Genomic DNA, 23,189 nt, shown 5'->3' on the forward strand with positions numbered 1-23,189 from the left:
ATCCTCAGCCATACGATGATGCCAAGGCCAGCCTGGCTGTATGGCACCTCTTCTCAAATAAGAATAACGGTAACAAACAAATGTCCCTAAAGTGATGGGACCAAGGTGGTATTTTGATTTAATTTTTAGATTATGTGCAGATGTGGGGGGGGGGGCATATGTATGTGTCTGGGCATGTGTATGTGGGTGCAAGGGCTTAGAAAGACCAGAAAAGAGCATCAGATCCCCTGAAGCGAGAATTACAGACCACCCTGAGCCTCCTACATGCATGCTGAGAGCAGGAACTCAAGTACTCAGTAAGACCAGTAGGCTCAGTCACCTCCCCAGCCCCCTATTTTTCGTTTGAAAATCCTTTGGCAGCAGTGGTGGCAGCAGCACACACCTTTAATCCCAGCCCTGAGGAGACAGAGGCAGGAGGATGTCAGAGTTTGAGGCCAGTCTGGTCTACAGAGTAAGTTCAAGGACAGCTAGGCTAGGCTACAAAACAAAAAGAAAGGAACGAAGGGAGGGAGGGAGGCAGGAAGGAGGAAAGGAAAGGCAGGCAAGCAGGAAGGAAGGAGGGATGGAAGGAAGGAAAGGAAGGTAGGCCTTTAAGGTAACTAAGGGAGTGAGTTCTGAGTTCCCTAGACTTTCAGTGTCAAGAAAACCCAGTGCAACATTCGCTGTCTGCGATCTAGAAACCAGATAGGCTTCCAAGCCCTCAGAGTGACAACTAAATCTGGCTTCCTCATCTACTGGCTAGCCAGACCTCAGGGTATTAACCTCTGTGCTCCTGGATTTCCTAATGTGTAAGGTGGTGGCTTCACTTTCGATCTGAGGAAAATCTCTGCACCAGTTCTCAGGTCCTATGAAACAGCCCAGAGCTGTTGGGTTTAATTGATTTGCTAAAGGAGCCAGGCTGTGGGAGGATAAGGGGAGGACCTGAAAGGCTCCTGGTGGGGGTGGGAGGACCACACAGTAGGGTACTTCTAGATTCTTAGAGAACCTTCCAGGGTGTGTGAGCCAGAGGGACGAGAGTCTTCTGAGGAACTAGCGGTGTCTAATGTGGAGTCTTCCAACAGCCCAGCCGCAGGATGCTCAGCAAAGCCACTCTCCTTCCTCTGCGATTCTCACTCACTTCCCATGGCCTGCCTTCCAACATGGCTGCTTGTAGCAGAAGCATCATGTAGCTCCCAGGCTCACCCTAGCTTGCCTCTGCTCCTATGGGCCCCTCCTTTTCTCCTGCCTCCCTAGTCGCCATAGCCTGATATCACTGCTTCCAGGAAGTCTACCAAGGGCACAGCAGAAGCTCCTTGAATCCTCCTACTCTTTAAGCAGATAAGAAATCCACCATAGGTGCAGAGTGCTCAAGTAACCTATGCGGGGTCACACAGCAGGTCATTCTGCCTGCTTGTCCTTCCCACAGCCACTTGAGGAGGAGCAGGCCTGAGTCTCCTGGGGAGCCAGTTACTCTCCCCAAACCAGGCATCCCCTTCATGTTGGGCCACAAAAGTTGGGTAGAGAGAATCCATCCTAAGCACGTGCCTTGGCTTTACACAGAAGGTGGTCAGCCTGATTTCTCCAAGATTTAGGAAGAGCAGGTACATTCTTGTATGTATGTATGTATGTATGTTTGTTTGTTTGTTTTTCAAGACAGAGTTTCTCTGTGTAACAGTCCTGGCTGTCTAAGACTCGCTTTGTAGACCAGGCTCGCCTCGAACTCACAGAGAAACGCCTGCCTCTGCCTCCCCAGTGCTGGGATCAAAGGTGTGTGCTACCACTGCCTGGCCCCAAGCAGGTACAGTCTAATTATAATCCCCACAGCCTGCCAGCCATGACTCTTTGCCTGTGGAGAAAGGAAGGCTCCCAGGAGATGGTCTCTGGCACTCTGCAGATCTTGCTACAAGTTGGGTGACAAAAACTCCAATGAACTGCTCACACATCCCCATGGGTGTCACCTTGACACAGCGCAATGGTGACTATTTTAAACCCCTAGATAGTAGCCGTGTGAGCTTCCCTTCCCCCAGGATCCTAGGGAGCAGTTTGTTTCCCAAGTGCTGACTGCACCAGCCTCCAGTGGAGGCAGACTGCTCCCCTTCTTCCTCCTCCCTCTGTGGAGGCTTGTGTTGGCTGAACTTCCAGTCAGACCCAAGGAAGAGAACAGTGCTGGCTGTTGTGTGAAGAGCTGAGAGCTGACCTAGCTCCTGCGCTCTCTCAGCTAGAGGGAGCTGGAGGGTTCTCTCCCTGGAGCAGCTGAGGGCACCCACCTAGCTGGTGGAAAAGGATGATCAGATTGTAAGCCCTGATCTTTACCCACCCTGGGGTGTGGGGCACACACACACACACACACACACACTGTGCACACAATCCCACCTAGGTTTCTAAACCGTCTCCTCCCTCCTCTCAGACAACGTTGGCTTTAACTGACTTCCTAGAAGAAACTGATGGGCCACAGGCTTTGCATAAAAGGCAAATGCCATGGTCCCTACTGGACACATGAAGAGTAAAACTGCCACCATGTTGTGGGAGAATGTCGCAGAGGAGGAATCCTTATATCTGGGCCTGTGCTTCTTGTGCTCCCCCTTCACCTGACAAGGTTCCAGGTCTGATTACTTGTATGTCTGTATGTACTTATTTACTTACTATTTATTGTGTGTATATGTGTGTCTGAGCACACATGTGTGTATGGTGGGGGAGGGGTGTGTGCCACAGTACATGTGTAAAGGTCAGAGGACAACTCTGTGGAGTCAGCAGTCTCCACCCTTACCTGGGTTCCTGAGAACTCACGTATGGTCAGGCTGTTAAAGCGAACACCTTTCTCTGCTGAGCCAGCTCATCGTTTTGGGGCAGGTAGCACTTAGTATTACGTTTCTGTTTACTTGCTTATCTCCTGAGCTACCAGGTCACACACATCCCAGGGGCTATGAATATTGCCAAAAACATTCGTTGATGACATCACCAAAGTGTAATGTCCAAAGGTTGGAAACACACTTAGGGCTGGGGAGATAGCTAAGTCATTAAAGTACTTGCCACACAAGTGTGAGGGCTTAATTTCTGTGGTGGGTTAAAAGAAAATGGTCCCATGGGCTCATAAGGGAGTGCCTAACTAACTCCTAGGGATTAGGACAAGCAGCCTTGTTGGAGGAAGTGTGTCACTGTGGGTGGGCTTTGGGGTTTCTGATGCTTAAGCCAAGCCCAGTGCCTCTCTCTCTCTTCCCACTGCCTGCCAATCCAGATGCCCCGCACCATATTGGGGACCTCCCACTGTGAGATCCTAAAGCACCTAGAGCACCTTAAACAAAGCAGCCCCAGAGAGAGGATGAGCCAGGGTCAGTGCAGAAGGGACTCTGTGGGATAAAAACTCTGCCCTCCACCCCTAGCAGGGCAGACAAGGGAAGATTGTGGAGGTAGCTAGAGGAAAGACTCACAAGAGAGAAAGGGATAGCCATGCAAAGCATGAATTAGCCTCAAAGTCTACAACAAAGAGGCAATAAGGATGACCCTCTAGCCCACACATTCACAGGGCTCGTAATTACTACAGGCAGGGTTGGCCGTAGGACAATGAAGCTTCCACCTTCCCAGCAGACAGAGGGGCAGGGCTTTCAAGACTTCTAGAGCACAGAGGCCCAAGGGAGAGGCCATACCTCCTCTCATCCGTCCCCAGTCAGATCATCAGGCCTGACCTGGGGTAATGTCCACCATCAGTGTGGCAGCAATGATCTGGAGTGATGACTGGTCCTGGTTTGGTAGGCACTTTTTCCACACTGAGCTCAGGTAAGTATTCTGTCTGGAGCAAACTGAGGACATCTGACCACCTACTTCCATGACCCCTCCCAAGGTCCTCCCCCACCCTCCTTTCTCATAGTGTCCTGTAGCCTGGATGTGTGCCCTCAGAGGCAGCCAGGGACCAAGCAGCTTCTCCTCGGGACCACAGGGAAGATGCTTTCACCAGGGACCAATGCTTGGGTGTCTCCCCATCTTTACACTGGATGCAAAAGACCCTGGCTCAGTTCGTCCTGCTGCCATAGTCAGCTGCTTCCAATCAGTCATGGCCTCTGGTGCCTGGGTTTCCTCTCCTAAGGCCTCCTCTCAGCCCATCCTTGACATTCAGGGTAACGGTAACACTGAGCAGTAAACTGAGGCAACAGCATCCATGAGGATACACCCACCTCCACACACACCAAGGAAAGCCATGCAGAGCATGGTGCACATGCCTGAGGTCCCAGCACTTGGGACGCTAAGGCTGGATAATCGCCACAAGTTCAAGACCAGCCTGGGTTATAAAGCAATTATCAGGCCAGGGCTACATAGCAAGACTTAAAAACAAAATGACCTCATAAAAATGAATAATTATCACTATAATCTAAAGTGAAATTAGATGCCGAATTTTCAAATAGAAAACACCAAGGTTAAAACCAGTCCGAGGCTTATCTCCAGTATTTGCTTCACAACACCTGAGGGACTCCATTCTTCCAAATGGCTACTCCAGAATCTGGAACCTTCTGAAACCTTCCTCACCTGTCCAGAAGAAACCCAGAAAAGCATAATCCTCCTCAAATATCTGTCAGTAGGCCTCTGACCTGGAACTTTATATGGAGTGATGCCCTGGGTCTTGACCCACCTCTAGCTGGGGGGGCCTTGACAGTGCTGGTCCTCCAGGAATGTGAGCCGGGCATAGCAGGAAGGAGTTATGAGAGTTCCCACTCCGGGATAAAGATGCTGATTAAATTAATCCCGTCAGCAAGCTCCCAGATCAATCGGATGTAATCTCCCCCAGGGCCCAGCAAGGGCCTTGTTCACAAAGCGCTGGGTATTTGCTGAGTAAATGAACAAATGAGTTACCTAACCCCAGGCTCCCAGTCAGTCAGCAGACACAGCATGGAAGACTTCAGACTGCTGTGGCCGGACTGGAATTCACAGCAATACTCCTGTCTCAGCCTTCCTAAGTACAGGGACTGCAGGTGTGAACCATATCCAGTCCTGGGAACCAGCAAGGCCACTTCCATCCTGCCTTGGGACTCAGGGTTCCTGAATGAACAGTCTGCCCCTGTTCGAGTGAGGTACTGGGCACCTGGGGACCCTAAAGTCCTGTAATATAGTCACCAAATTCACAGGACAATGGAGACTCCAGGAAAAGATTCTGAGGACCAGAAAGAAGATTTCAGAATGCTCTTGGGAAAAGGCAAACACATAGCGCTGAGAGGATTCTCCACACCAGCCCCAACAGCTGACTCAAAGATGCCTGGGAACCCCCTTTGTACACCCTTAGCCATGCCATGTATCCTAGCTCCCTGGAATGTCCTGTGTTACCAGCCTCTGAGGGGAAGACCCCTTCAGGACATCGGCCCCCCCGTTCAGCCACTGTGCACACAGCGGCATGCCTGGACATGTGCACTCTCGGCCTCTCAGCATGATACAGGGTTGGCAGAGGCCCTGCAAGTGCGTCTCAAACAAATGACTGGAGCCACCACAGAAGTGTGGGCTGTTCCTTCATTCACTCCTGAATGAAACTTTTTTATCTTCGGAAACTTTTTATCTTTGCTGCAAGTACGGAAGCAGGCTCAAGGGCACGTCTCATGACACATCCTAAGAAATCAGCGGGCTGGAAAGACACGCATTTGAGTACATCTAGAGTGGTGTCTCTAATTTGCACTGAAGCCTGCTTGTTGACAGTGAGAGGAGGAGTAGAACAAGGACAAATTAGTGCCACCCTGAAGTGACCCAGGCTGTCTCAGGCCAACCCAGGCCTCTCAAACTATCCCCCACCCATCAGCATTGCCTGGCAGTGTTCAAAGAAAATGGCCTCACTTCCAGACAGTTCTAATTCTACCGGTCCATTAGCAATGAAGTGGCCATGAAAACCTCCCGTAATCACTATTGTTCAAAGAGCCAGAAAGGGTCAGGGATACAGCACAGCATGCAGCGTGTCTGCATAGGGCACACAGAGCCCTGGGCTCAATTCCCAGGGCTGCCTATACCAACTGTGCCTGTGGCACATGCCGGTAATCCCATCGCTCTGGAGGCAGGAGGATCAGAAGCTCAAGGTCATCTCTTATCCACAAATCTGGTGCCCTGAGCTTATGATACCCAGTTGTCTCTTGTCAGCCCTGCATCGTCCTTGGCTTGGAGCTCTTCCCTGTTCTGAGTTCTACACTGAGAACCAGGGGCATCAAGGCTGGAAATCAGACAGCAGGTCCCATGGTGCTGGAGACCTTGATACTCGACACACCCAGGCTAATCCAATAAGAGAAAAGGACAACCATAATTAAGGTATGAAGCCTGCATCCTGTCACCTGAGCTGAGGGCATGATCATAGCAGCTGTGCCATCTCAACTCCCTGCAGGCGAGGTGGGTGGAGGGGGCAGAGGGCTCAGCTTCCTGCTGTCTTTCCTCCTGGCTTGGGAGCACTCAGGAAATAGGGGAGGAGTGCCCTGAGAGGATAGATGCTCAGGGTTCAGGGAAGGTGTGGCCAGCCCCTTGGATAGATGAGTTATCCCTGCACAAGAAGGCTGTGAGACAGTCAAGATATAGAGAGAACCAGGGTTTCCTCCTAGTCTGTCAGACTGTACCTCAGGCCCAGGAGGAAAAAGAAACTGACTAAATAGTAGAACTGACCTTTGCATAGGAAGAGAGATGATGTAAGAAATAATTTCCTCCGTGGGATAACCAAACAGCCTGATGACTCCTGACTTCTTTTGGGAAGAGGGGTCACCACAGACCCAGAAAAATCATAAAAGGAGCTCCTCCCTCTCTACTCTTTCCAGAAGAGGGAATTGAGGCCCAGCAAGACTGCTCTTGGGTGAAATGAAAAGGGCTTAACCATCAGCCAGATGACATTTGCCTCCAAGCCTGATGACCTCCGTTCTCCAAGACCCAGATGGTGGAAGGAGAGAACAGTCTCTAGAGAGTTTCCTTTGACCTCCCTCGAACGTTATAATATATACGGATGCACACTGAAGGTGTGTGTATGTATGTATGTGTGTGTGTGTGCGTGTGTGTGTGTGTGTGTGTGTGTGTGTGTGTGTGTGTGTGTGTGTGTGTTTAAGGGCTTTCCAGGCCATGAACAAAGTCTTTCCTGGTTCCCCTCCCAGCCCTCTGAGTTTCCCTCCCTCCAGGCTATCACCAGCTGGGGTGGCTGATGTTTAGAGCACCCTTCTTACACACCAAACTGTTCCCACAGAGCAGGGAATGTGTCCCTGGCATCTTGCTACCCATTCTGGCTCAGTCAAGGTCAAGTGCATTGAAGGAATGCAGGAGTCCAGGGTATGTGGGTTACAGGGCGGAAGAGCCCAGATCCCAGCCACAAACACGTGTCTCTCTGGCTTCCAGACCACTGCCAGCTCCTGCTAGGAGCTTCATGACAAGCTCCACTGCTTCCTGTGGGTGACAAACAGAAGAACTCAGAGGGCCATCCTCAGCCCTCCTCACTGAAGGCAAGACCTCACCCAGGAGTAGCCAGCCTGGCATCTGGGTGGTTTTTACCCAGAGGAAAGAAGCATAAATAAGAAAAGCCTCCAGAAAGAACCTTTAAAAAAAAAAGCCATTCCTTAAAACCACTTCCAAGCAAAGTTGAGTTTGAAGCCCATAAATAGACAAGTGAGCAAATTACACAATCAGGCTGGCTGCCCAGTGCTGGGTGAACCACCGACAAAACCACCTGGTTTCACCTGGCAACCCCAGCTGGCTCACGTGCTGCCTGCAAACCTCCAGCCTGTGGTCAGCAAGTCTCAGTAGCTAACCAACAGGATGCAAATGGAGTTCTGGGGAGAAAAGGGGAGGGAACAGTGAGGGTGCCCCAGCGTGGGGCCCTGGCTCTGGAGGACCCGTGGGCATTCCTGGGCCCATGCATGGTCTTGGGGGAAGGATATCCTCTGAAGACTGGCTTGGCACAGGGGCAGCCCTGGAGCTACAGAGGAGAGCTGCCTGACTGGAAGGCTGGAGTCAAGGTGGGTTTACTCTCCATTTTCACAATCAGACTGTGATCCCTGGATCCGAGCATCTGAATTCAACTTCTAACTCCACTGGCACCTGAATGTGACAAGGGCGAGTTATTTAACTTTGTCAAGCAGGGGTGATGTCAGCAGACCTCTTTGAGTTGCTGCGGGATGAGAAGGAGAGTTAGAGAATACAGTCACAATACTGGTCTCTAGAAATGGTTTTAGGGATGGTGCTATAATCCCAGCCCTTGGGAGGCTGGGGAAGGAGGATCACAGCGAGCTCCAGGTCAGCCTGAGCTACAGGGTAGGTGTGTGTAGTGGTGCTTGCCTGTTCTTCTAAGCACTTGAAGGCTGAGACAGGAGAATTTCAAGTTCCAAACTGGCTTGGAGTATACAAAGAGACCCTGTCTAAGAACAAATAGAAGCACACTGAAAAGAAAAGATGTGTGTGGCATGTATATTATGGAACTGTTTTATATAAAGGTCTGTGTGCCATCCATCTGGTGTCTATGAGAGCTGGTCTTCACTGTCCACTTGACTATAGAGTCACCACGGAAACCAACCTCTGGGTGTGGCTAGAAAGGTGTTCACAGAAAGGTTTACCTGAGGAGGGAAGACCAATATGAAGAGAGGCAGGAACAGTCATGGGCTGGGGTCCAGGCTGAAGTAAAAGGCAAAAGGGAGAAAGCAAGACGATATGCCGTGTCTTCCCTGCCAATAACAGATGGTACCCTCTACCCCCAAGCCAAGAAAATCGCTCCTTCCTCAGTTGCTTTCCCACAGGTGGGTGTTCTGTCATGGCTCATCCAGCATCTTCAGGTTCCTGGAACCCACCCTGGAGATGGCAGATGAGAACTACGTACTGAGCAGCAAAGCCATTTGATTTCTGTGTTGCTTAAGTTTTTGGAGAGAGAATAGACAATCGGCAGGGCTGCAGGCCCAGGGCTCGCATTTCAGGCAGTTGTAAGTGCCGAGTTAACAGTAGCCCAGAGATAAGAATGGACCTTCCTGGCGAATGCTGAAAGGTGCTACTGTGTGGGCTGAAAGACCTCTCAGGGACTGGGCGCCTGAGCTGAGATCAAAATGGGAAGGCTGGGGTGGGGGCGGGGTGTCCCAGCAAAGGAGAAGATTTGGCCTCACTCTACTACCAAGGCCAACTCATTCTCAAGGCTCCGGGGCTGGCCCTTAGAGCTCCTGGAACAAACAGACCTCTGACAAGGGTCATGAGAGATAAGGCCAGGTGTCACAGTGTCACAGCTTGTCTTGGGCCTTCCCTCCAGAGCTCACTGAGGTTCTGAACATCCTGGAAACAGTGGGGTCTGCCCCGCCCACTTCATTCCACAGCCCGCAGCACCTGTCCCCCTAGCATCTGTCAGGTTTTCTTTAGGCTGGAAAGCCTTTTGTCTAAGTCATAATTATAACTACCTCTCTCTGAGCTGCCGGTGAGCTGTGAAGATGAATGGGCAACAGGCAGGCAGGGAACCAGGCTGGGGTTCTGGAAACCAGTAATTAAGAATCAGTAGCAAAGCACACAAGAAACAGAAAAGGGAAATCGGAATCCCATGGTGGAGTCCTCAGGGAGGTGCTGTGAACCTGCTGTGGGAGGAGTGGCGGAGGGGGGGGGTGGAAGGGGGAGGCGATTGGCAGAAGTAACTGGTTGTCACAGGTAGAGAGAGGAGGAAATTCAGAATGAATGTGAGGCTTTGTGGGACCCAAAAGCAGGAAGGAGGACAGGTCTAACACTTTGGGAAAGGGAGAGAAGCCTGAGAAATTGGTCCCTTTCTGGGTGGATGGGCAGATTGCAGGGGGACGATCTTAGGTCCCCAAAAACCTACTGTGAAACTTCCAAGTGAGCAAACTTCACAGACATCTAAGTGGTGGGGCCTCCCATCTTAAAGAGGAGGTGATTAAGACTGGTGAAGGTCAAATGTCAGCTCCTCCCACCATGGGAGAAAGAGTGCCTCAGTGAGTCAGCCTGTGGTATTACTCTAGTAAATGTTTCTTGGGAGGGGCTCAGCCATTTCAGATCTCACATGAAACCTGAGGCTTAACTGGAGTCCCACCACTCCCAGCGTGGTGATGACGGCTAGGCCTAACCCAGTCAACCAGCCTTCCCATCTGCACGAGGCCATGTTACACTACCATCAACAATGGCATGGAGCACTAGGGAAGGTAACTGTGTGAGATGGAGCATTGGGCGGGAGTCAGGAGGTCTATTCCTGACCCTGAGGTACCAGAAGACTTGAGCCAGCCAGCCTGGGGAGTTGGCTCAGTTGGTAAATCGCTTGCCTTGCGAGCATGAGGACCTGAATTTCATCCCTGGAACCAACATTTTCAAAAAAGGTGTGTGTGTGTGTGTGTGTGTGTGTGTGTGTGTGTGTGTTGGTGGTGGTGGTGGTACATTTGTAACCCCAGTGCTTGGTGGCAGCCGACAGGAGGACCCCTGAGGAGGAGGTAGAGACAGAAGGAACACTGAGGCTCCTTGGCCAGCCAGTCTAACCACATCAGTCGAGTCTCAGGTCAGTGAGATAGCCAGCCTCAAAAATCAAGACATCCAGCTCCTAAGAAACTCTCCAGGTTGATCTCTGGATGCTACACACACACACACACACACACACACACACAGTGGAGACTCAGTTTCCCTATATTATAGAGTCAGACAAGGCTATCCAGAATTCTGGAATTTTCTAACTCTACTGCAACTGTCACTTATAAGCACAAGTTGAACATCCCTAATCTGAAAATCAGAAATGCTCCAAAATCCAGAACCTTAACAATCACCACGATGGTGTCACACTTGTCCTCCTGTGTTCAAAACACAAGGGCACTAAGAATATCTTAGGCTCAAGGTACCTCTCCAGAGGGCAGGCCGGAAGAACACCCTCTGACGGGAACAGACAAGGTCTCTAGGAATCTGAGGGTGTGCCAGATACACCAGGACAAACCCAGGCAGGCCGCTGGTGCACCCCACCTCTGTCCTGCAGACAGCACGTTCTGTGCATAGCATGGTGTGGCCAGGCTGGGCTGTCAGCTCAGAGACTCCTGCAACCTGACAGCTGCAAGGACCCCGCCCATCTGTTTTCCACAAGGCCATTTCCCTGTGGCCTGCCAGGCTGGCCAGACTTTCTGCTTCTCCGGAGTAAAAACAATGTGTTCACAGCCCAGCACACGAAAGATGAAAGAACTGTTTTTTCAGTTCTCGCTGCAGGTTCTCCTGCCCTCCCATGGCCTACAGCGGATTTGGAGGAAAGCACCCCACATCTGTGAACCTGTCTCCCCCAACAGCATATGGATACTGACCATACCCAGGGCACTATGCAAGTCTGGGATGAATTGTCAAGCAGGATGAGAAAGATCAGCTGCCTTAGAGGGCCAGGAAAACAAGACTCCAAGCCAAGCTCGTGCACCGCCTTTGGTGATGTTTCTGTTCATGAGTCATCTTGCACACTCCCGACTTCTTAAAAATGAAAACAGTCAAATCAGTGTCATCTCAGATGTGACACCTGTGCCTCTCCTCCCTCCCCCTCCCCCCCCCCAGGAGGAGGCTGAGATCCCAGGGCGTCGGGCTGGTGTGACGGGTGCTGTCCCTATGAGAGTCATGCACAGGTGTGGCCAGCCATTGTGAACTGTCCTCCTGTGTACATATGTGTCCTATGCTGACCTTGGCTAGGGCGCTTCTCTGGGTCGTTAAACCAGCAAACCGAACCAGGTGACCTGAGGTCCCTCCCAGCTCAAAAATGTCAGAAGTTTATTATGTGGAAGTGTAAATCATTAGGCCGGAGCTTTAAGACATTTCTTTTTACTTTGAGATTCCCAGCTTTGCCATTGTCAGGTCTTGTAGAAGGAATGAAGAGGGGGATTGTGTCTCTTCGATAAAAGGAACTCATGTGTCACACAGCGGGGCTTGTGTTGTTTTTTTTTTTTTTTTTTCTTTTTTTTTTTTCCAGCCAGAAGAACATCTGAGTCCAATGAATAATTTTCTAAAAGACTCTGAGCAGGCTCATTATTATCTTTCGACTTTACTTATACTATGCAAGACTTGATATAATGTAGGGTATATCTCCTATTTATAATGATGGAATATGAAAATATTTTAAGAATACAGAGATGGTTCAGGGGCTGAAGAGAAAGGAAAGAATGGGTTCTACTGAGAAGGGAATGGGCTCACCCCTCAACAGTTACCCCCCCAAACATCCACCCTGGTTTCACAGTAACATCCCCTTAACCTTTTTTCTTTTTATACACCCGATTAAACCCTACATGGCTAGGCATGTCTATAGCCCCAGCACTCTAGAGCTGAAGCAGGAGGATCATGAGTTCAAGGCCTGCTTGGTTCACATATCAAGACTGTCTCAAAATAACAAACTTGGCCTAAGAATGTAGCCAGGTGGTGGAATGCTTGCATATCATGTACGGAGCCCTGGCTTTGATCTCAAGCAGCACACAAGCCAGGTGTAGTCACACGTGCCTGGAAGCCTAGCACAGGGAAGGGAGAGAGAGACAAGGGGATCGAGAGTTCGAGGTCCTCCTCAGCTATTTATTCTAGGGCACCCTAGTCTACAAGAGGCCTTCCCCCCTTTTCTCTCAAAAAAGACTTAATGTGTGAAATAAACTCTCCACAAATACTGTACAAATTAGGATGGATTCAAATGCCCAGCAAATGACTGAAAAGCAATTTCTTTCCTAACTGCCAACATTCTTCTAGTCCTGTTCCCTGCCACACCACGGAGTCACGTGACTTCCCATTAAGGTAGTCAGTCTATCCCCACACTTCTTGGGTGCATGTTGTTCATTCAGCTCACCATTATCTTGGTGTTTTGAGCTTTTGAGTTTCCGCAGCTGCTCCCTGCCAGACTTAGGAGACGCTAGGCTTCTACAGTCTGGGCTGCAACTGCTGCCTCAGTCTGCCCTGCTCTTCTGTGCTCTGGGGAGCATGGCCCTGCCATATGTTTTCAGACATCCTGGGAAAGAGTGGCATCACATCAGAGAGGAAGATGAAACCTGGAGACCTGCCCACATCTGTTTCCTAGCCACATAGTCTCAGGCATGGTCACCAAGTCCAAAGCCAAGAGCCCTAAGGTTGGGAAGCAGCATGTCCGTTACTTCTATCTGCTCTTCCTGGATCCTGTCTTGGTGCCAAAAACTTACTGATGTTACAAGGGAGAAGATGTTCACAATCCATGTTGTCCTTTCTTTAATCAGTGGCTTGAAACTGACTTTGATCCTCCTGATCAGAAGTTTTTTCCAGTGACTAACACATGACATTGCCCTTGGATTGTCCCAAGACAGGATGTGTGGATTAATGGACAGCACTGACTCAAAGGTCAGGAGTTCAAATCCTGGATCGGCCACACAGGCCATGGATGGCAGCATCAGTCCCCTCACCTGCAGGATGCCAGCCGTGGCATCCCTGCCTCCTGCCACAGGACACGCTAATCTGAGAACTCCACAGACACAGCTGAATGCCTCCATAGGCTCTCTGCGATCTCCCTCCTTTCCAGAGTCAAGGACAAGCCTTCATGTGACCCAGAGCACAGACTGTAGGACAGAGTTGGGGAAATCCAGGCAGAACAGATCCCAGATGTCCTGATCAAGCCCCCATCCATACCCCAAAACACAAACCACTCATTTTTGCTACATCCACACCACTTACAGCAAACTGACATAGGAGGCTTACAGACTCCAGAGTCCTCTGGGGGCAATGTTCTCCCTGTCCAGTCATGTCTCCAAGAGTGGCCACACCAGGATCCCCCGGCAACCACAGGCAAAGGGGCCGCACAGGCAGGGCTGGAGCCATAGTCACTCCAAAGCACGCAAAGCTCCCAGGAGAATGGACAGTTGTTCCAACGGAGACAGGACAGCTCTGCCACACCCTGAGGTTTTTGCAGGACCGAGGGGACCAATGATCCTGGGTTCTCATCCCTCCCTCCGTGACTCCAGAAATAAGGCCTCCTGGCACATTCCTACACAGCCACCCCCAGGAAGGGCCTCTCTGACTCCCGGGGAGCAGCTCGCTTCAGCTCTAACTGTCAGCAGGCCTGGGGAATGTGCGCGCCCACGTGCGCTAGAGTGTCTCTCTCTGGGGCACAGTTCACAGGAAACCCAGAAAAGGAGCCTGCTGGCACTGATACACCTTCCTACCTCCCAGTCCCGACCCCTGTGAGCTCTTGGCCCCCCACCTCCTCCCCACCAATCCCCCACCCTCCCAGCAAGAGGCAAGGCTAAGAAAATACTTTTATAGAGCCAGGTTCCTGTGCAGCGGGGATCCTGACTGGTGCCGCCCAGAGCAAAGTCACTCCCGCTTTCTTTCTCAGTTTGTTTCTTCTCTTCTGGGTAGATGAAAGCGGCTGTCCAACTAGGCTGCAGGACATAGTGCCCCGTCTGGAAGTCGCTTTTGCCCACCCATGAGGGATGGGGTGTGCCACCCGCCCTTGGCAATAAAACCACCCGGAGAAGCATATAGAGAGAAGTCACCCCTACAGAAACAAGACACTGGGAGAGCGTCCCAGAGCCAAAGAGATTAAATGTTACCACCCTTGGACTAAATTCACCACTCTTCAGTTTTGAAAACAGGGGCCGGCCAGGCTGTGTGAGACACCCGCCCAGGGAACGGGCTCAGGCGCTGGCTTCAAGTGAAGCCAACGTCGGAGTTCCCCTTAAGGAGTGAGGTGGGATGGGGATCAGCGAGGCTGCGCCGCCCGCCCGACGCTGCACAGCGAGGCAGGTGCCTGAAGGAAACGGAGCGCCCCGGTGGGGCTTCCCGTCCTCGCTGCCCACTCTCAGGCTCTCCCTGGCGAGCTCACAGTCCCCAGAACGGGACGTTCCGGGGACCCTGGGGATGTGTGCGTTGGCGGGGCTGCCGGCCTCGAGAGGCGAAGCGGGGAGACCAAGGGCGACAGCTGGCCCCCACGGGACGCGCAGCCCCCGGCACTGCGGCGTCTTGGGGCCGAGATTCTGGGGTGCCCGGGATTTCGCAGCGGGCGGAGCGGCTGCATTTGAACCGAAGCTCCGCCCGCCCGCCCGCAGCTGTCACGCTGGCCGCCGCCCCCGCGCGCCTCCGCGGGTCCCCAGACTTCCCGCGGCGCCGATCCCCGGGGACTCGCCAGGACAGGGGTACGCTGGGGACCCGGACGCGACCCCTCCCGGTACCGCGCGGCCTCCCACCTCCCTGCCCTCACTCACCCTGCCCGGAGCGGACGGAGCGCGGCGCCGCCAGCGGCTGGGCCGAGCGAGTCCCTCCTGCGCCCTTCGTCCCGGACGGCTCCCGGGCGGGGCGGGGCCGGGTTAGGGCGGGGCGGGGGACACCGCGGCCGCCCCGCCTTGCCCCGCCCCCTTAGGGACCCGCCCGGAGCCCCGCCACACTGCAGATGGGAAAACCAACCAGGGCGGAAGACGAACCCCAACCGCAACGAATCTCAGACCTAAGGTTCGGGAGGGCGGGAATGCTGTGTCCATGTCCGTCTAGAGGGTCTCCGGATCTGATCCGGGGTCTTCACCTGACCTCCAGCCCCCTCCAGAGAGTCGTGGTGACCACCCAGAGAAAGCCCCTGGGGAGGAAATTATCCCGCCTGTCCAGACTTGGGAAGGGGATCAGAGGATAGCAGGTGATGCCCTCACAGTCTGAGCGAGAGACACAGGCAACAGCACCAAATAAAAGAATGAAATGACACTCATCAGAGTGGTCCATCCCTTCCCACTCCCTAGTCCACCAGCCACTACACTGTGAACTTCCCACTAAGTCTAAGAGCCAACAATGTCCATCTCCTCTCCCTGCTGTCCTAGCATCTTCCTATCCCATTGGTGAATCCGTTTCCGGCCCTCCTCCCTCAACCTTGCTTCTGAACAGAAAGTTCGTCTTCCCTGCCTCTGGGGCCTTTGCACTTGCAACTGCCCAGGGCCAGTCTCATTCCACACACACACACACATACACACACACACACCCAGTTCCTAGGCTTTGCACCTAGTCCTTCCGGGACAGCTTCCCCTCAGATCTTGTTCCACCTCATGAAAGCAAAGCAAAGCACCTCAGGGGCCCCTGAGGTATCTCTTCCAGACAGTAACAGCCTCCTGATTGAGCCTGTCCCTTCTGGATGGAGCGCCCTGCTGTTATGGAGATCACAACTTGAAAAACTAGTACCGCTCGAGCCTCCATCTTCAAGACTCAGGCTTGACCAGTCTTCGTAATAGATGACAACTGAGGGTCTCCAATACAGACCCAAGGCCAGCCAAAGTGTTCCCCTCTTTATTTTTGTTTTTTGTTTTTAGCAGAGTTGGCAGAATGAAAGTGTAAAAGCCACTGCCCTAAATAGAGATTAAATTGTCAAACATAACCAGAGAGTAATGGAGTGTGTTGTGTGCATGGGCGGGCGTATGGTGTGTGTGTGTGTGTGTGTGTGTGTGTGTGTGTGTGTGTGTTTTGGGTTGAGGAGGAGGCAGAAGAGTTACATAAATCCCAGGACTAACACTGGAGGGGGTGGACCCAGCTTGAAACAGAATGCCAGAGGTTGGGCCACTCCTTAGCTGGAGCCCATTCATTAAGTTGTAATTACTCTGAGAAGAGCTACACAAAGAGCCTCCGATGGTCTAACACCTCTGGTCCTGGGTCCATCAAGGAGCCGCTGCGGGCCCCAGGGCTTACTAAGCCCAGCGTGACTAAGGTGACTAACATTACCATAATCCTCACCTTTGGATAAGGCTTTTGCTTCTCTGAATGCTTTCAACCTGCATCTCCTCGTTAAATCCTTACTCCTGACCCTCCAGGCAGTTAGGAAAGCGTAATTAGCTTTGTCTTAAAGAGAAAGCAAAGTACTGAGGCCCATAGGCTTTGTTCTGGGATAGGGCTGGCACTGCCATGAATGCTGGGAGCGACTAGCCCTCTGAAGTCCCATGCCTGCAGTGGTCGCTCATCCCTGGTTTCCTCTTCTGGTCAAAAGGCCTACTAAGAGGCAATTGTGTGGTGTTATGCCCCGTGTTCTGAGGACCTCTTGGCAGGGGCTGTTGCAATACGGCTCTGTGTCTGATGTTATGGCTAGAGTTTCTGGCGTCTGGCTGCTCAAGTCTTCTCTCAGATATCTCCAAAGTCTAGCCATAGGCTGGTCTCTGGGAATGTGAGGAGGGGTTTATAAAGGTGAGCTGTTCCTACCATGGCTAAGACTTTCAGAGCAACTGAAACTCAAACTCGAAGCCTTGTCTTTCTACTGTTTATTAACTGAGTGAGCCAGGTTACCCCTTAGAATGGGGGGGGGGGGGCTTGCAACGCTATTGCACAGGCGAAAACATAAAAGTGATGCAATATGAACTGCAGAATGCCATCGGGTATGAAAGTGCTGGGGAGCTTGCTCAGTGGCTAAGCACTCGCTGGGCAAGCATGAAGCCTTGAGTGCCCATCATCAACACTCACATAAATGCGGTTGCACACACCTGTTAAGGCAGGAGCTCTCTGGCCAGCCAGTCTGGCTGACACAAGCTCGCTCACTAGTCTAGGGCCTTGTTTTTCTTCAGTGAGCCTTTCCCACTTGGAAGCAGCCCACATAGACGGAAGAAGCCCTGAGGACGCTGTGCAAGCGTGGGGAGAATTCCCAGCGAGGAAGGCATTAACGGCTGTTACAGATTTAAAAAAAAAAAAAAAAAAAGTATCTGGAAAGAAAATTCTGGCAAACGGCAGGGGGAGAACCCCTCTATCATCTCTGGAATTGAACACAGGAAACCCCGCCCGAGGCCTCCCTTTCAGAGGCAGCCTGGAGAGGCAAAAACCGCAAGAAGGGCACTAAAATTATGCCTTTCGGAAATTCTGACTCACTCGCTGTGGGGCTGTTTGTACAAGGCAAAAAAATGTCTCCCAAAGAGTGAAGTTCCGCTGTTCTCACCCCTTCCTCCATGGCGTGTGTCTCCACCAACACTCACGGAGGAAGCTGGAGCCCATTCGGTGAGCCCGGGCAGTTCCTCGGTGCGCTGCACACTGGCAGCTGTCTGGCCAGCCTCCCCAGCAGCTAGCTGGCCAGCCTCCCCAGCAGCTAGCTCCTACGTTCCGAAGGTGTGATTTCCTGTTTGTTTATGTGTTCGGCCTCCACGGAAAGATTAAGGGGAAAGTACGGATGGCTCTGCTAGCGCATACAGTGCCTTCGTATGAATGAACAAAACGAAGCAAGAGAAGAGGAAAGAGGTGCCCCGTCCGGAAGTCCTGCTGTATGGTTCTGTAACTGTACGGTTCTGCCCAAGCAGCAGAGGGGCCTTGTCAACCAGCACCCCTCAATTCCTACCTGTTAGAGTGGGCGTGGCTGGCACACCCTGCTCTCTACCTTGAACTTACCAGCCCAGGAACAGGGGCTTCTCCTCCCACTTTACTTTACGATTCTGACATTTGGTTCCCCCTCTCTGGCCCAATTCTTTGCCAAGAGCTGCATATATGCTTTAACTTGTCTTTGAATTAGCTTATTTCACACACACACACACACACACACACACATACACACACATATACACACACACACACACACATACACACACACACACACACACACACACACACACACACACCAAAAGAAAGATTTCTGTCACTATCCCCATCTCTTCTCTGACTTCCCTTTCAGTGATGGATTATGCAATAACTATTGGCTAGGCACATGTGAAAAGCTCTCACTGGGGTGTCCCTTTCTGGGGTGCCCCGGCACAGAAGTCCTTCTCTGAGCACGGAGAGTGCGTTCTCCTCCCCACTTCGCTCTCAGTGTCATTTTTTAAATAGCTTTGTTTCTGACTTCTGGTTTTCCAAATGTTACTTTATGGCTCTCCCCTGGAGTTCTGCAGGAGCCGCTGCCCTGGTAGGTTCAGTTCTCTGGGTAAATTGCCTTCCCTGTGGGCAGCTGCCTCTCAGAGCTGCCTCTCAGCCCAGCACCCCATGGGACTAGAGTTTCAGTGTTGTCCAGGCCCACTGACTCGCCCTGCCTTCACTGTGTGTGTGTGTGTGTGTTTTAGTTTATGGCTTTGTGTTTATTCTGCAGTACTGGGGTCAAACCTAGAGCCTCCTGCATGCTGGGCAAGCACCCCACCAACCAAACCATGTCCCCAGCCCTTGCCTTGGTTTTAGAAAGTGAGAATGCAGTATGGGGTTACGCAGAGCTGGATTCTGGAGTGTCTGACTGGGTTCTAGCCTTGTTTCTGCCATGTCACTTTGGACTTTTGGGCTTTTTAAAACAGTCATAGGTTTGCTTGTCGGGCTGGTCAGTTACATGGTTAGTTTTTCTGACGCAGAGTCTTATTACCCTGTAGACCTAGCTACCTTGTGCCTCCTAATGCAATCCAAGCTAATCTGAAATTTGTGGCAATCCACCTGCTGTAGCCTTCCAAGTGGCAGGATTACCACTACTCTTGGGGTAAAAAAAATTTTTTTTCTCCTAGTTAGCTTTGGCCATCAACTTGACACAATCCAGAATAATCTAAGGGAATCTCAATCCATCAGATGGCCTGCGGGCATCTTCTTGATGGTGGCACTTTGGGAGGTAGCACCCTGGGGCAGGTGGTCCTGAGCTGTATTATGGAAGCCGCCTGAGCAGGGGCCAGTGAGCAGAGTGCGCCAGTGGTTTCTGCCTCTGTTCCTGCTTGGGTTCCTGCCCTGACTTCTCTCAGTGATGATGGAGACTGGCCTAGAAGTGAGAGCCAAATAGACCTTTTCCTCCCCAAGTTGCTCTTGGTCCTGGTGTTTACCACAGTAACAGAAGCAAGCCAAAATAATTTTTTTGAAATTAACCTTTTAGGGTGTGGCTCAGTTGGTGGAGCATTCGCCTAGCATCCGTGATGTCTGTCCTGGGTTAGATGCTCAGCACTGCACGAGAAAGGCATAGTGGCACACGCCTGTGCCAGAACTTGGAAGGTAGAAGCAGGAGAATGAGAAATTCAGAGTTGTCTTTGGCTACACAGTTAGCCTGAGGTCAGGCTGTCTCAAAATAAAATGAAATGTTTAGTGAGTATACAAAGAGTGGGTTAGTGGGTTTTAGTGTGACACTCCCAGCCCTTTCTCTCTATCTACATATTACATAATTACACTCTATTATATACTTTACACTTTGTTTTCCCACCCCTACTCCCACTCCAACTCCTGGCTCCACCTTCTTGCTGCTCACTTCTAAGCTTTCCAGTTTGTGACAGGAGGAAAGTGGAAAAGACCATCACTGACTTATCTCTCCAACTTAGAAGTTGTGAACACTTTGGGTCTGAAATAGCTGGGTCCTATTCCTAGCACCCACATGGTGGCTCATAGTCATCTCTAACTCCTGTTCCAGGGGATCTGATGCTTTCCTTTGACCTCTTTGGGCATCAGGCATGCATATGGTACACACACACACACACACACATCAAATACCTTTACACATAACATTTTAAAAGTGAGGATCTTGATCTTGTTAGACAGAAACACTGTTCACTGTGAGTAGCCACGGTTACTGCTAGGATCTGAGAAAATAAAAAGTGCTGACGTATGGTTGATAAACTTTAATTCTGTGTGCATCTCCTAGAGAGCAAGCCAGAGCTACACTCTCTGCTCCCGTCTTTAATGACATGTTTTACTTTTGAGATAATTGTAAATTTACACGTAGTTACAGGAAGCTGCACAGCTCCTCTCCCTCCCCAGTCCCCCTGCTGCCAGGATCTAGCAGAACAATAATAGGGTGTCACAGGGCAACACTGAAAAGACACAGAAACCATCAAGACAAAACATTCTGCCACTGCAAGCTGCTGGCCTGTCCCATCTGCTCCTTTTAAACGCTGGAGCCATTAGCCCATTTTACTTTCTGTATTGTTGTTTGTCGTTTTAGGATAGTTATCTCTACCTCAGATCCTCTGGGTACAGTGGCTTAAGTCTGCAACCCCGGCACTCTGGAGGATGAGGCAGGAGGATTTGGAGTTCAAGGCCAGCCCAGGCTTCACAGTGAAACCGCCTCTCAGACGCATACAGAATGTAGCCTTTTAGGGTTGGCTCTTTCCACTCTTGGGTTTGAGCAGATAGCTAACATATTCCTCTTGCTGAGTCCTGGCCCACGGTATGGGTGTATGCTGGTTTAATCATCTCCCTACGGAGGTTGGTTGGTTCCGGCTCAGGTCTTCCTCGTGAAGCGGCCCTGAGCGTTCTGCCCATGCGCCTTCACTCTTCAGTTGTTGGTACAGTCCCCATAGGCAACCCCACCCACCCTGTTCTTCCTGATTGTTTATTCCTGCAGTGCACTAACCCGGGGATGTTTGTGTGCCAGTAAATGCTCCGGGCCAAGCTCTGAGTTGTGGAAATCCAATAAAAGCAAATTAGATGTTCCTGCGGAGCGTGTGGGGGTAGCAGCAGGAGGCACATGGGACGCTGAAATGACAGCACATGCCAGGCTGTGCTGCATCGTGGCCTTCCTGGAGGAACCTAGAGAGAGAAGAAGCAGAAGACCTGGGTGTCTGAGGGAAGGCCCTCTGGGGATCATGGGCTGTGGATTAATCTTTAATGATGGAGAATACTGATGATATTTTGGGTTTACTTAGGCTTACCATGAGACAAGCGATATTCTGATCCTTTGCCTGAATCAACCGCTTTTGGGGGGTAGCCTTGATTGTCATCTCAGTTTACAAATAAGGGAACAGAGAAAGTGACCCTTTGCCCATCATCACGTGCCTCACCTCGAGCTCCTCAGTGTGTGTGTGTGTGTGTGTGTGTGTGTGTGTGTGTGTGTGTGTGTGAGCGCGCGCACGTATGTGTAAGCCACAGGTCAGTGTTGGGCCGTCTTCATCAATCATGTCTTCACCTTATTTTATTTCATTGCAGCAGCTCTCTCCCCTAAATCTGTAACTTACCCTTTCTGCTAGAGTGACTGATGAGGAGGCCTGTCCCTGCTTCCTAGTATGGGGTTTTAGCTGCACACAGCAGCGACCTGGAATTTGCTCTGTAGACCAGGCTGGCCTTGAACTCCCAGATCTGCCTGCCTCTGCCTCCCAAGTGATTAATCACTCTAATTCTTTAAAGAAAACATTTTTTTTCGTCTGCACGTACGTCTATACCACCTATGAGCCTGTTGCCCTCGGAGGCCGGAAGAGGGATTTGGATCCTTGGAACTGTAATGAAGGGTCATAGGTGCCCTGTGGATGATGGGAACCAGACCCAGATCTTCTGCAAGAGCAACAGGTATTCTTAACTGTGGGGGCATCCCTAAGCCCTAGGGTGTTGATGTTTTTATTAGTGTCTCTGTGCATGATGTGTGGATAGGTTAGGGTTCGTGCTGGAGCAACAGAGGAACTTTATAGGGGCGGCTGTACCCCCCTTTTACCTTTATGTGGTAAGTCTAGTTGCCAGACTTGTGTAGCAAGCGCCTTTAATGTCTGAGCCACCTCCTCAATCTCTCAGTTAAACTCTATGTGTCGGAGCCGTAGCAGAGGACCATTTTCCGGGGCATGAGTAAATTCCAGTGTTTCTTAGGCTGCATCTCCACACAGTACTCTGTTTCGCCCAGTTCGTTCTGGGTCAAGGTTATCGATAAGATAAAATATGCTGTGGAGAAACAGCACTATCTCTGGTCACGCGGAGAAGGCACCGTGATGGATCTGGGGCCGGAGAGCCCGAACCAGGCTCACTACCTCACCTGCGCATGTGCAAGCCGAAGTCCTCTGGTCCTGTTTATCTGCCTGTGCAGCAAGGGCTGATGGCACTGAGCGTGCAGGGCCTCTGAGCCTGCTGCACATAATGAATGTGGTTTTGTTTTCTCGGAATTGCTGCGTACCAGGAAAGCCACGGCCCCGCTCAGCTTTCTCCTTGGTGACTAAACACGAAATATGTGTTCAGTGCGCTGAAGGTCGCCCACCCTCCGAGCCTCATCATTCATATTTAAAGAGCACCGCACTGAAAACCTGGCCCGTCGGCTTATTCCTTTTTCTTTTGAAATCCACATGCAGACTTCATAATATCAGTGTTTCCAGCCCTGGGGTGATTGGCAGAGCAAAAAAGCTCTCCGAATCAAAGCCTCCTGACTGGATTCTTCTCTGGGCCTACACACCCAGCTGGTTGAGCAGGGCCAGATGTCTCATCTCCCAGGACCGCACACCCATGAAAGGGGGGTGCCAGTTCTGGCTGTCTTCCCACTGACCACCCTCAGGAGGATCACCCAGAACACGTGTCATGAATTTGAAGATCTGTCCAAATATGACCTGCTGTAATAAACTGAGTCCTAGCTCAGGACCGTGAAACTGAAACCAACCCTTGAAGAGGATACCAGCGAGGAAGTAGTTCTACTAGGTAGAGGAGGAGAGTTTTGGTGT

General features: G+C 51.4%; 1 protein-coding gene across 2 annotated transcripts in view; it reads right to left on the bottom strand.

Moving 5' to 3' along the window:
* The window catches only part of Syne3 (spectrin repeat containing nuclear envelope family member 3), an 81,747-nt gene extending 66,542 nt beyond the window's left edge, over nucleotides 1-15,205 (bottom strand). For both annotated transcript variants that reach the window (XM_021647011.2, XM_060388122.1), the window contains exon 1: nucleotides 15,099-15,205. The gene's annotated coding sequence lies outside the window, so the exon portion shown is untranslated. The remainder of the gene's footprint in view (nucleotides 1-15,098) is intronic.
* Between the last annotated feature and the right edge of the window lie 7,984 nt (nucleotides 15,206-23,189).

The sequence above is a fragment of the Meriones unguiculatus genome, chromosome 7 (genome assembly GCF_030254825.1).
Source record: "Meriones unguiculatus strain TT.TT164.6M chromosome 7, Bangor_MerUng_6.1, whole genome shotgun sequence".
In the NCBI taxonomy this organism is placed as follows: domain Eukaryota; kingdom Metazoa; phylum Chordata; class Mammalia; order Rodentia; family Muridae; genus Meriones; species Meriones unguiculatus.